The 13,773-nt window shown below is 36.2% G+C and overlaps 1 protein-coding gene across 4 annotated transcripts in view; it reads left to right on the forward strand.

Annotated features, from left to right (window-relative positions):
* Positions 1–13,773, forward strand: part of LOC121733238 (G-protein coupled receptor Mth2-like) — a 60,265-nt gene that overhangs the window by 582 nt on the left and 45,910 nt on the right. The window lies entirely within an intron of this gene.

Here is a 13,773-nt window from a genome sequence, read left to right on the forward strand (position 1 = left end):
TACGAATTGATTTTATAGTTGGTTAAATTAAATAGCCGCTACATTCAACATAATATTCCGAAAAATACCTGGCGTAACCAAACAAAAGAGATAATACTTAAGGATGTGTAAGTGTTCCCTTATATAGAGCTCACTGTGAAAGGCGCAGCTCTGAAAGAGCAATGTTTTGTGATTTGTATGGGAAAGCGCCCCAGCGGTATTAGTCTCTAATGTGAGCCATTATAGATATCTATCTTTTTTAACCGGTAGCATTATAATAATTTGTTTTATATAATATTTACCTGTATTGTATATTAATACAATATAATTGTATTATTCGATTGAATCTGTATTTATTGTGGACATGATCTCACGTTTTTCCTACTAATTCTTGAAACGTGCGGGAAATCCTCTTAGCAGCATTGTAATTTTAAAATATTAAAATACTAGATGACGCCCGTAACTCCGTTTCGCCAAAATTATTTTATCGCGCGGGAACCGTACATTTTCTGTGATAAAAAGTATCCTTTGTCCTTTCCCGGGACTCAAGGTATGTTTCCAAATTTTTAGCAAAATCGATTCAGCGGTTTGGGCGTGAAGAGGTAACAGACAGACAGACAGACAGACGGACGGATGGACAGACACACTTTCACATTTATAATATTAGTAATGGATTACACTCATAAATTATTATAATAAACAATTGAAAAAAAAAAGATTATTATAAGAATCAGACCATTTGAACTTTATAATGTAGTTCTATTAAATTATTGATGACATCCATCATAAAAAATAATTATACAGCTTGAAACTGGCAAGTAGCCAATTTATTATCGGTTTACGTTAAAATATATGTAATTAATTGTCACTTATTAATTAATTAAATTATGCAAAACATGAACATTGCGTGTAACTTATATGAGTTACAAGACTTATGAGCGTCTAGACTCGACTATACTGTACTCAACGAAACGAGGCGGTACCGGTCATTTTCCTTTATACTCTAGGCGCTAAATGAAAAATGCTCGCATTGTATTTAGAATATTTAAGAATAAAATTGACCTCTTATAGAGACATAGATTATTGCAGATTCATCGGAAAACGAACGAACGAATGAACGAAAAAAGAGTTACCAAGAGGTAACTCTTACAATGATAATCTCTAACTTTTTATGAGTTCGAACTTTGAAGTGATATGCTTTATATTCAGTTCACATCGAGTATGCAAAATACGATATCCATATCACCCTTAGACGAGCTGTTTATAGAAAATGACAAGTTTTTTGACAGGGAGTCAATGACCGCTACTGTCTTGATTCCCTGAGTCACAATAGACATAACTACCAGTACTTCGACTGCTAAGAGACGGACGTGTATTAATACCTGTCATTTCTTTCGGGTTTCGCCAGGATAAGTTAAGGGCTGGCGCGCTGGTTGATATAATTTATTTTTAAAATTAAGATTTTGAAATTGTATTCTGACAGTTTAAAACAACAAAAAATATTTAAAAAAATATATTTAAAACAATAATATATTTAAAATAATAAATATTTAAAACAATTTATAAAAAAATATATTTAAAACAACAACTAAATTTGTCGGTAACGACCCTAGCGACGACTTTTGTCATAATACGTCAAACTTCTAAATTTCAACATCAGTTGTAAGTCGGTATACTCCATAATTCTGTCTTCTCTGCCTGAGTACACCTTAACCCGTCCGTGCCTTCTCCTCCGCTTGGCGCTGAGCCGCTGGACCCGCCTGAGGCGAAAACTGCAGCGGCCCAGTTAGCGGCGTCTGCTTTCGCGCAGATACTCCGCGCGGCAGTCTGCTGCCGCCTACTCCGGGAGAGCTGCCCAAGGCACCGGTCGCTCTACGTCCGAAAGGACTCGTGCAATAGGCAGCGGGTTCCCCAGCCCGTTGCCCGAGTCCTATCTACGGCGGGAGCTGGCGCTCGTGTTCAGCGCGCCTACGCCCTCCACGCCGTCTTCGAATTGGGTCTGCGGCCACATCCGCCTCTCTGACCCGCTCGGCGGCCTCCTTCTGTGACATGACTTCCTCACAGAAGGTAGCTATTGCGTCCCATCCCTGTCTCGACCGAACCATATTTGAGATTATGGCCGGGAGTGTTAAGTCAAGTCCGGTGGTCGCAACAAGCACCGCTCGCTGTTCAACCCAGGCTGGGCATTCCAGGAGCGTGTGCTGTGCGGTATCATCATCATGATCGCAGTGGTGGCAACGAGGCGTTGGTTCCCTCCTGGCCGTGTGGTGCCTGAGTACACCTTAGTAAATTAGAGTATGTTTCGCATCAAAATAGGTTTAGTGGTTTGGGTGTGAAACGATTACAAACGGACTTTCGCATTTATTATATTAGTAGGATAGTTTAGGGATATATTGATAAACTAATTCACGGTTCATCATAATGATGAAAGTATGATAGGTTTTGTTATCAAGATCCAAAGCTTTTACTGTTTTTGGCACTTACGATAAAATGATAACACATAATTGATTCTGTTGACAGGCTTACAGGATTACGTGATAAATGATAATATACCAGATCGGTCTTTACCTGAAAATTATTAAAAATAATAATATTATACCTAAACTAGATGTTCCGCGCGGCTTCGCCCGTGTAATTTAGGAATTTCACGGAAACCGTACATTTTCCGCAAAAAATGCCTATGTCCCTTCACGTGGTCCATTCTTCACGTTTGCTAAATAACATAAAATTGCTCCAGTAAGTAGTTCTTAAGATAATACGTAATTTCAAATAATGTTCCCCGTTTTTCCCACATTTTCCTCTATTTCTTCGCTCCCATTAGTCTTAGCTTGATAAAATATCTGCCTTCCGATAGCTAAAACATCGCTAAGCCACAGGTGGCCGATTTTGAGTTTATGATGCCATTCTACATAGAAAAAAATCTCTATCTATCTGTTATATCATCATTCTTGTAGCGTTTTTAGTTCAGGAAATAGCTCTAGCAAAAACGGCGTAAACTATAGTAAAATATAATATAATTTACACCACTATAACTACGTTTACCTACAATACTAAATAGTCACTTGAAGTCACTTAAGTTGTCAGCATATACAACATATTCTATCCTTTGCGTAGCTAAAAAAACTCTACACCATTTTACAAGACTAGGTACTCATTATGATACTTTTGCGAAATTTAGGTCATGGTTCAGCTACCTATTAAACGACTTTAATCTTAGCTAAAAAGACGTCATACAACAATGCTACACTATAAACACGTCAAACTCTCTTAGTGCTTTTATGGCGTAGGAGTGCGGGCATTACAATAAACAGTTTCCTTTTCTTGAAAACTCTATCCGCCTTTAAAGACTTGGACGATTAATTATTTTAATGAGAATCATACGCTACAACAACGCTAAGCCACATAGCATAACTAAAACGTCGTTATCTGCGCTCACGTCTCACCCCGCAGCGCACCGCCCGTGTATTGTGTCGCTATTTTTTAAATACTTACTAGAAATATTCAGTTTTTGGCACATATTTCAGTTTGTTATAAAAATCTACCTTAACCAAGAGTTTTTCAAGTACGTTCGTCAGAACTTTAATAAAGATAACTAAATTTGCTACAATTTTAGCGAAACTTGAACACGCTATGTCTTTTGGTTGCGAAGATACAGCAAGTCAAATATGGGCAATTCTCCCGCAGTGCTAGGAAAACTGTGAAATTACAGAATTTCGGATGTAACAGCTCTTGTTTCAGTTGTCTCTTGTGTCATGTGTACTTTCAGAAAGGCAGTAGAGGTGGATCAGACTGCATCCAATTAAAAAGCTACCTACTTCCGCTTTACATACATATAGAAGAATATAGATATTGTATAGATATAGATATCCATATTAATATTATAAATGCGAAAATGTGTCTGTCTGTAACCTCTTCACGCCCAAACCGCGGCACCGATTCTGCTGGGTATCATTCATCAGAGGACATAAAATACTTTTCATTCCGGAAAGATGTACGATTTCCGTGCGATATACTAGGGCTGGTATAAATAGTCAGTACTCAGGATGCATCTCGGTCTCAAGACACGTTCAGGCTCTGTGATTGGTTGGCTGTCAAAATTTGGACCAACCAAGAGCCGAACCGCTTCTTGAGCCCGGGTCGCATCTTAAGTACTGACTTTTTTTTTATGAGATAAGGGGGCAAACGAGCAAACGGGTCACCTGATGGAAAGCAACTTCCGTCGCCCATGGACACTCGCAGCATCAGAAGAGCTGCAGGTGCGTTGCCGGCCTTTTAAGAGGGAAGGGTAGGGATGGGAAGGGAAGGGAATAGGGTAGGGTAGGGAATAGGGGATTGGGCCTTCGGTAAACTCACTCGAAACACAGTGCAAGCGCTGTTTCACGCCGGTTTTTTGTGAGAACGTGGTATGTCTCCGGTCGAGCCGGTCCATTCGTGCCGAAGCATGGCTCTCCCACGTATAAACTGACTATTTATACTAGCCTAAGTTTGGCGCAACGGAGTTGCGGCCGTCATGTAGTACTATAATTAACTATAATTTACTAGTCATGTACCTAGTAGTATTATTATTAAAAAAAAAACTTAATGATTAATTTTATTGAAGTAAGTATCATACAAATTACAAACGGACCGGAAGATTTTGATATAAGTAGTTTTTTTTTTTAATTCTGACATTAAAATGATCGAGTAATGATCGAGTAAAATGCCGTAGCTAATCATCATCATCATCATCAGCCTACAGTCCTGCATTTTCGGGTTTATTTATTTCGTTATAGGTTGTAAGCAACATCCAGTAATTTTATCGTTCGATATTTTGTATATTAAATGATTTCCGACACTAACAAGAGTTTTGTATCTTTTGGGTTCATTAGCCAAATGGCAAAAAACGGAACCCTTATAGATTCGTTATGTTTGTCTGTCTGTCCGTCCGTATGTCACAGCCACTTTTCTCCGAAACTATTTTATTTCTCAATTTATCAAAAATATATATTTTATATAATTAAAAGCTCACGTGATCAATAGTATTTAGCCACAGTTAATCATCATCAGCTTGCCCACTGCCCGAAATTTTCAGGTTTTTTTTTTTAATAACTTAATTTAATCTTCGTGTGTCCGTCTATTTGCGGGAACCCCTCAAACCAGACGTCCTACTTTCTTTATTTGTTAAGAAGCTGTCTGACTGGTGGTTACGTGTTCGTCCTTACAATTCTAGAGTTGGTTACGAGAACTCATAAAATTCTTACTGATCGGCGATTGCATGCATAAAGAAGTTTTCCTTGATCAAAATAATATGTTTGGTATTTTAATTTAATGTTTGTAGTGTTTTTAATGAGAATATATATTATATATATATATATAATAAGGAATCGGCTCCCACGATTTTCATTATACTTTTTAACCTGGAAAAATGAACGGTTCCCGTTCAATAAACTAATTTTGGCATAACTCAGCAAGCAACATATTTGCGTTTCGTGTCTACTTTAGAGTCCGTATACGAAATTTTGCCGAAATTTTGAAGAAAACGACAGAAATAATCTATATGGATAAAATTCTATCCAATTCGAGAAAAAAGAAAAAAAAACAAATTGTGCCAAAAAGACGATTCAAAACAACCTAAATCACACATTATAATACTCGCCGCAAGGCTAATGTGAGATTTAGGTTGTTTTGAATCTTATTTTTTGGCACAATTTGCTTTTCTTTTTTTTTTTTCTCGAATTGGATAGAATTTTATCTATACATAATTTTTTCGTTTTCTTTTTTTGAATTACAGCTTCAAGTTGCCGAAATTAACAGCAATTCTTTGCCCATTTTCTCTAAAATTTTGCCGAGTTACATATTTTTTTACTCAACTATTTCATATTAAAGTGGTAAAAAGTAATTCCAACATTGTATAGATGACTTTCTCAACAGTACATTGTATTTTTTCCATACCGTTAAGACGTCAATACAATCCATAAACAGGTGATATTCTAAACCTTTTACAGCAAAAATCACAAAACTGTCGCGGGTTTGAGTTGGATTATTTAAAAATACTTAAAAAAAAAAACAAAAATCTAGCTCCAACATTAGATTATAATTGAAATGATCTTACATGGTGCGCATTAAAACTTATTGAAATACTGTATTTTAACTGTTAAATCACGTCTGTTAATCAGCGAAATCGGCAAAATTTCGTATACGGACTCTTAAGTTTTTGTTGAATATGCCACTTTAACATATTATTATGCCCAAGTAAATAATGAAATACCATGTACCCTGATGTGAGTCAGCACTCAGCATCCGTCTTATTTGAATAATATCAGTCTGATCTACCACAATAAATCATACTTATACCTAACTATGGTATCTTTTAGAGGTTGCCTGCAACTTAAACAGTCGTTCAACGCGAGTACTTTTTTAATCCGTCGATCAGTTTTACTGCCGCACTTAGAAACATGTAAAGATTATTTAACTTCAACTTTTTAAGAGTTTGACGTATAATAATTTGAATAAACTTTGTAACTTACCTACTTCATCAAGGACACCAGACTAGAGACAGACCGGCGTGAAACAGCACTTGCGCTGTGTTTCGCCGAGTGAGTGAGTTTACCGGAGGCCCAATCCCCTACCCTATTCCCTTTCCTACCCTTCCCTATTCCCTTCTCTTCCCTACCCTCCCCTATTACCCTATTCCCTCTTAAAAGGCCGGGAACGCACATGCAGCTCTTCTGATGCTGCGAGTGTCCATGGGCGACGGAAGTTGCTTTCCATCAGGTGACCCGTTTGCTCGTTTGCCCCCTTATTTCATAAAAAAAAAAGACATGAGACAGTCAAGCACGAAATTGTATTTTTTATAAATTTGAAACAGAGGAAAAAGTTAACTTTTGTAGAGTTTTTAAATTTTAAGTTAAGTACTTGCTTATTAAGTCACAATGCACTTGTAATAACTTTTGTTGGCATAATAATACTTTTAGGAAACCTAAATACATATTTTTACTTATCTTTTGTCGCGTAATTTTAAAAATCATTAATACATTTCATATAAGCTATGGGTAAATTAAAGTGTATGCTTGAACTACTTTGTTGACTGAGTGTGTGTTGAGCCTAAACAAACTATGGAAGTGCCACATTAATATTTGCGTGTTGTAGTTATTATTATGATGATAATATAATATTATAAAGTTAACATGGGCGACGGACACTCGCAACATCAGAAGAGCTGCAGGTGCGCTGCCGGCCTTTTAAGAGGGAAAAGGGGAGGGTAAGGAAGGGAATAGGGAAGGGAATAGGGTAGGGGATTGGGCCTCCGGTAAACTCACTCACTCGGCGAAACACAGCGCAAGCACTGTTTCACGCCGGGTTTCTGTGAGCCCGTGGTATTTCTCCGGTCGAGCCGGCCCATTCGTGCTGAAGCATGGCTCTACCACTTATTTTTTTTGATCCTTTTGTTTTCCTTTAGCGGCAAATTCTGTGTGTGAAACATGCAAATATAAAAATTTATCCAATGATCGAATCGGCTCCCACGATTTTCATGTATATATAGGAGGTTTCAGGGGCGATAAATCGATATAGCTAGGAATCATTCTTAGAAAATATCATTTTATTCGTGTTTTATCGAATACCGAGCAAAACTCGGTCCAATAGCTAGTAATTATTATCATAGATCAATGCACAGATCAAACGCTGACAGCTACGAAATGTTTTGTACAGCTATGATTGAAGTAGACATCCAATAAAGCTGTCTATCACACGGAACCGTACATTATTCCGAAACTAAAACTATCATTTATTATTTCCTATCTCTCAAAGCATCTCTATACCAAATTTCATTCAAATCTGTTCAGCCATTTAAGCATGAAGAGATCACAGCTAGAGACACTTTCGGACTTATAGTTTTTTTTTTATGAAATAAGGGGGCAAACGAGCAAACGGGTCACCTGATGGAAAGTAACTTCCGTCGCCCATGGACACTCGCAACTCAGAAGAGCTGCAGGTGCGTTGCCGGCCTTTTAAGAGGGAATAGGGTAATAGGGGAGGGTAGGGATGGGAAGGGAATAGGGTAGGGGATTGGGCCTCCGGTGAACTCACTCACTCGGCGAAACTCAGTTTTCTGTGAGAACGTGGTATTTCTCCGGTCGAGCCGGCCCATTCATGCCGAAGCATGGCTCTCCCACGTATAAAGTACTAGTTACTATTCACTAATTACCTACTAAATAGGGAATCAAATTTAGTACCTATGCAAGCTAGTTCACTGGCAAAAGCTAGTTCAGTGATATTATAACAAAATTCTCTTGTTAGCAGTCCCTATTAGATGTAATTTAGTGCTATTATATAGTAAAAGCGTCGTAAAAATAATATTTTTACGATTCGGACGAATGCTGGACGCCCATTCAAAATGTAATAAAAATAGACTGTCGCCCAGTGCCTACGTCATGTTATTGATAACATTATTAGCAGAGGACTACGAATACATACAAATAATCATATTATTATAAATGCGAAAGTGTGTCTATCTGTCTGTCTATCTGTCTGTCTGTAACCTCTTCACGCCCAAACCGCTAAACCGATTTTGCTGAAATTTGGCATAGAGATACTTTGAGTCCCGGGAAAGGACATAGGATACTTTTTGTTTCGAAAAAATTTACGGTCCCCGCGCGATAAACGAGTGTTGGCGCAACGGAGTCGCGGGCAGCATCTAGTATCATTATAAATGCGAAAGTGTGTCTGTCTGTATCCTCTTAACGCCCAAAACGCTGAACCAATTTTGCCGAAGTTTGGTATGGAGATACTTTGAGTCCCGGTAAAGGGCATACGATACATTTTATCCCGGAAAAATGTACGGTTCCCGTGCTAATTGCGATAAACGAATTTTACGCTTTCTATTTACTAATGTACCTAATGGTAATCATTACAGTACTTTATCTAATTCGATGACTGTGATCATAATATTAATAAATAAATAAATAAAAAATGTTTTATTTCCGAGTAGATTTTAAGAAAATACTTTCAGAATGTTAATATTAGCTACGGTGCCTACCACCGGTTCGGGAACTATCCCGGCGAGAAGAACCGGCGTAAGAAACTCGCACGGGGCCCACTTTTTTTACCAAAAAAAGTGAGGTAAAAAAATTAATCTTTTAAAATAACATTTACAATGCTGTAACTTAAAATTATACAATGTCAACATACATACATAGTCATGTACAATAATGTAGAAGTAGCCTTGTAAGCAGCCATCCTACTCCCAAGATGTGCCATCGTTTATGAAATCATTGACCTTATAATAGGCTTTGGCACACAAACGCTCTTTGACTACTTTCTTAAATTTATTAATGGAAAGATTTTGAACGTTTTCTGGGATTTTATTGAAAAGGCGTATACATTGACCTTTAAAAGATTTACTGACTTTACTAAGTCTGATCACTGGCAAATCTAGCTTGTATATCTATAATATAAAAATGAGTCGCTGAATGTGTTGCTTAGCGCAAAACTCGAGAACGGCTGAACGGATTGGGCTAATTTTAGTCTTAAAATATTCGTAGAAGTCCAGGGAAGGTTTTTAAGTGACACGAAGTTCACCGGGACAGCTAGTTACTAATAATAATTGGTACTATAATATACAACGTGAAATTTTAGAGGTTGTTTTTCCGCGCAGATTTACCTATACAGGGTGTAACAAAAATAAGTGATAATACTTTAGGGTGTGTACGTGTTCCTTGTAGAGAGTTCACTGTGAAAGTAGCAGCGCTGAAAGACGAAAAATTTTTTTCACTTTTGTATCGGCAAGGGCTTGAGCGTCACGAGTTTCCCCATACAAAAGTGAAAGAATTTTTTGGTCTTTCAGCGCTGCTACTTTCACAATAAACTCTCTATAAGGAACACATACACACCCAAAAGTATTATCACTTATTTTTGTTACACCTTGTATAAGTAGTACTATCGAATAATGCAAGTTATTTTTTGAAAATAAAAAATATTTGTATGACGTACTATGGCAACTTTATGCCGAGAGGCGATTTTTTATAATTTTCATAAAAAAAAACTTCATAATTCTATTGTACTACTAAGATAGAATCATTTTACTGCGGGAAAACAACCATTAAAATTTTACGCAGTATATTCTGTGATATCACTAGGATTTTTTAAATGCCAACGTTTTGCTGCGGTTTTTATATAAAGAAAATGTTAATAGATAAGAAAAAAAGTGAAACTAGTGTTTAGAGACGTGATTTGATCGAAAAATAGTAAGACGGAGAGTGTATGCCGCCGGCGTGATATAGGAGAAGAAGCAATCCACCTACCCAACATAAAAAGGGTCAATTGGTCCTTTACAGATAGTAAACGACCTTGGTCCTCGACCTCGAGCGCTGATAATGCTAAAATAAATTAATTGATAAGAAAGCTCACACGAAGGTTGCGGGAACGTCCTAAATATAACTTTTTTTTTCTTTGGGAACCTATCTATTATTGCTTTATAGGTAAATTTTATGTTTGTAAGGGGTCCAAAATAAAAAAAGACATGTGACGGTGTTTTTACCAACTTCTCTGAAACGGCTTGACCGATCGTGTTAAATTAGGCTGGTCCGGAGATGCAGCCAACATTTACGTCTCATATCTAAAATAACGTTAGGCTAAAAGTATATTATATAGACCAAAAGAAAAATCTTTTTAGGGTTCCGTACCCAAAGGTTAAAAAGGGGACTTCGTTGTCTGTCCGTCTGTCCGTCTGTATGTCTCCAGGCTGTAACTCAAGAACGGTAATAGCTAGAGGGTTTAAATTTTCACAGATTGTGTATATCTGTTGCCGCTATAACAACAAATACTAAAAACAAAATAAAATTAATATTTCAGGGGGGCTCCCATATAACAAACGTGATTTTTTTTGGCATTTTTTGTTCTACTTATATCAATAATAGCAACATTCAATAATATATTTTTAAGCAATCCTTAGTTTTATTTGTATTTTAATATTTAATAATAATATTAATATTAAATAAAAAATTAAGAAGGGCTCCCATATAAAAAACACAAAATTTGGCCTAATTTTGCTCTATAGTGACGACTTCTGTGGCTCAGTGGTGAGCGCGTTGGTAGCTCAAGCCGGGGGTCGCGGGTTCGTATCCCGCCGACGGAACAAAAAGTTTTCAATGTTCCCGGGTCTGGATGTGTATTAAATATGTGTATGATATAATAAAAATCTTAAATATGTGTATAATATAAAGTATTAAATATATTTCCGTTGTCTGTAACACAAGTCCTTTAGGTACTTAGCACGGGGCCAGACTGAGGTGGTGTGAAGCATCCATAGATATTATTATTATTATTATAGTGGTACGGAACCCTTCGTGCGCGATTCCGACTAGCACTTGGCCGATTTTTATTTTAAGCAATATACCAATAGAATATAACGAATTATTTAAATAGCGGCACGCACATACAGACCTACGCACTATCGCAATTTTGTAATATTATTAGTCTGAATTGTAGTTATTTTTTTCAAGCTATGTGCTATGTGACGCTTGTTAGTAATAGATAAATAATAAATAACAATAGATAACAAAATATTATCAACCGCGGAAGTGGGTGGCTGTGTGAATAAATGCATAGTAAAATTATTTAAAAGAAACATTACAATATTGCATTAATAAAACATAATTATTTATGTTTATATAACATGAACAAGCTTATCTAACAATTATTAACTAAATCAATGTTTGATTTATTTATCCACGTCCATTACTAATAAGTATTATAAATTACTTTATGGTGAGTCTTTCTGTATTTTTCTCTTAGCCTTAAATTGTAAGGAACTTACTTGATTATGTTTGGACTTGGAGTTCTTAATAATACTCTAAGATCACCGAATGGTCGAAATTTGACCTTTAATTATCTTCTTTTGGCTCCCCGTTTGAAGTATTGACTATTTCAGATTTAATAAAAAAAAAAACAACAAAGTTGCCAGTCAAATCATGGTAGTGTGCGCGTTGTAGTGTGTGTAATGTTTTATTTATTAAAATAATGTATGATAAAAGCATAATTTTAAAACAATATTAGCTCGATGCACTCCTTCTCCATATAAACTAAAACTGCGAAATTTCATGCTCCTACGTTTCCGCATTTTTTTGTAAAAAGGGTTAAACTGTAAAAAGTTTTTCGCTCGCGTATTAATAATATATAAGAAGATACCTAGCTATTTGACCGAGCTTAGCTCGGTAGGTATTCGATAAAACACGAATAAAATAACATTTTCTAAAAATGATTTCTAGCTAGATCGATTTATCGCCCCCGAAACCAAATTTCATGAAAATCGTTGGAGCCAATTCCGAGATTCTTTTCCCTGCGACATATACAAGAATTGTTCGTTTAAAGATTTATGATAAAATAATCTTCACAGTAGAAATATTTGACGGAAAAAAAGTTATAAGCATTTAGAACGAATGCAAAGGAGTATTTTGCATCAAGAAGACAGTTATCAAGAGGCGGTCAAGGCTCTGCTAAGGTTGACCACATTTTATGCCATATCTAATGTAATGGGGAAGTCCATATTTTGCTATCCCTGTCAAATAACGTGTCCTCAGTATTCAACAGAGTTACATTTTTTTAACTTATCAAAAAAAAAGTTAATGATTGAGGTCCCACCACCGGAAATATAATTATTCTGAACGCATTGTAGTCGCAATGACTAAAAATACCTACATTCGTCCTTAAATTAAGAGGATTCCACACCGCCATTTTTTCCATACAAACGTTGTCCCCTGTTTCCTCCCTGGATAATGCTAGTAGAGTTATAATTTTTTTCCTGAATATCTACGGCCACTAATACAATGTCCCTATGTTTTCTTTTTTTTTTTTCATAATTTAATTATTAAATAAGATATGAACGTTCAAAAACCCAAAAAAATGGCCCGATTTTCCACTGTGTTCAAACGTCCAGAAAACAGATTTGGATAGATTATACAAAAAAAGCAAAACATAGGAACACAGCTCAAGCCTTTTTTTAATCTTTAATGAAAAAAGTATTTAAATCGGTTAAGTTTTGGAGAAGGAATCAGGGGACAACGAATCGTTGATTTTCTGGATTTTCTGCAGTTGTCTCTATCGCGTTCTGCGGTATAGGCTTGAGGTACTCGTAAGGGAGACAGCTATAGATATTACACGTACTTTTTCTTCATTTCTCTAGCCCCTGTTGTATCCTCTTAATAAGCGCCCTTCACCTACAGCTAATTGTGTGATATATTTGTTAATAATAAACAACTTTTATAAACAGGTCTGATGCAGCCTGTAGGACTAAGTACAGGGTGTAACAAAATAAAGTGATAATACTTATAATAGTCTACACACTTTTTGTTTATTTTTCTATATGATTTACTATTCCTAAAATATTGAATAATTTATTATAACGTATGTAAGAATAATAATAATATAATAATAATATCTATGGACGCTTCACACCACGTCAGTCTGGCCCCGTGCTAAGTACCTAAAGGACTTGTGTTACAGGTACCAGACAACGGAAATATATTTAATACTTTTATACCATACATATATTTAAGATTTTTATTATATCATACACATATTTAATAGGTACACATCCAGACCCGGGAACATTGAAAACTTTTTGTTCCGTCGGCGGGATTCGAACCCGCGACCCCCGGCTTGAGCTACCAACGCGCTCACCACTGAGCCACAGAGGTCGTCTTATTTCATCTATGGTATGTATAATTAAATATAGCTATTGAAATAAAAGTACAAACCTGAAAGAGTTATTTCTGACTTCTAAGTTTCAATGAGAAATATTTTAAAATATAAAAAACT

Source organism: Aricia agestis, chromosome 13, assembly GCF_905147365.1.
Source record: "Aricia agestis chromosome 13, ilAriAges1.1, whole genome shotgun sequence".
Classification (NCBI taxonomy): domain Eukaryota; kingdom Metazoa; phylum Arthropoda; class Insecta; order Lepidoptera; family Lycaenidae; genus Aricia; species Aricia agestis.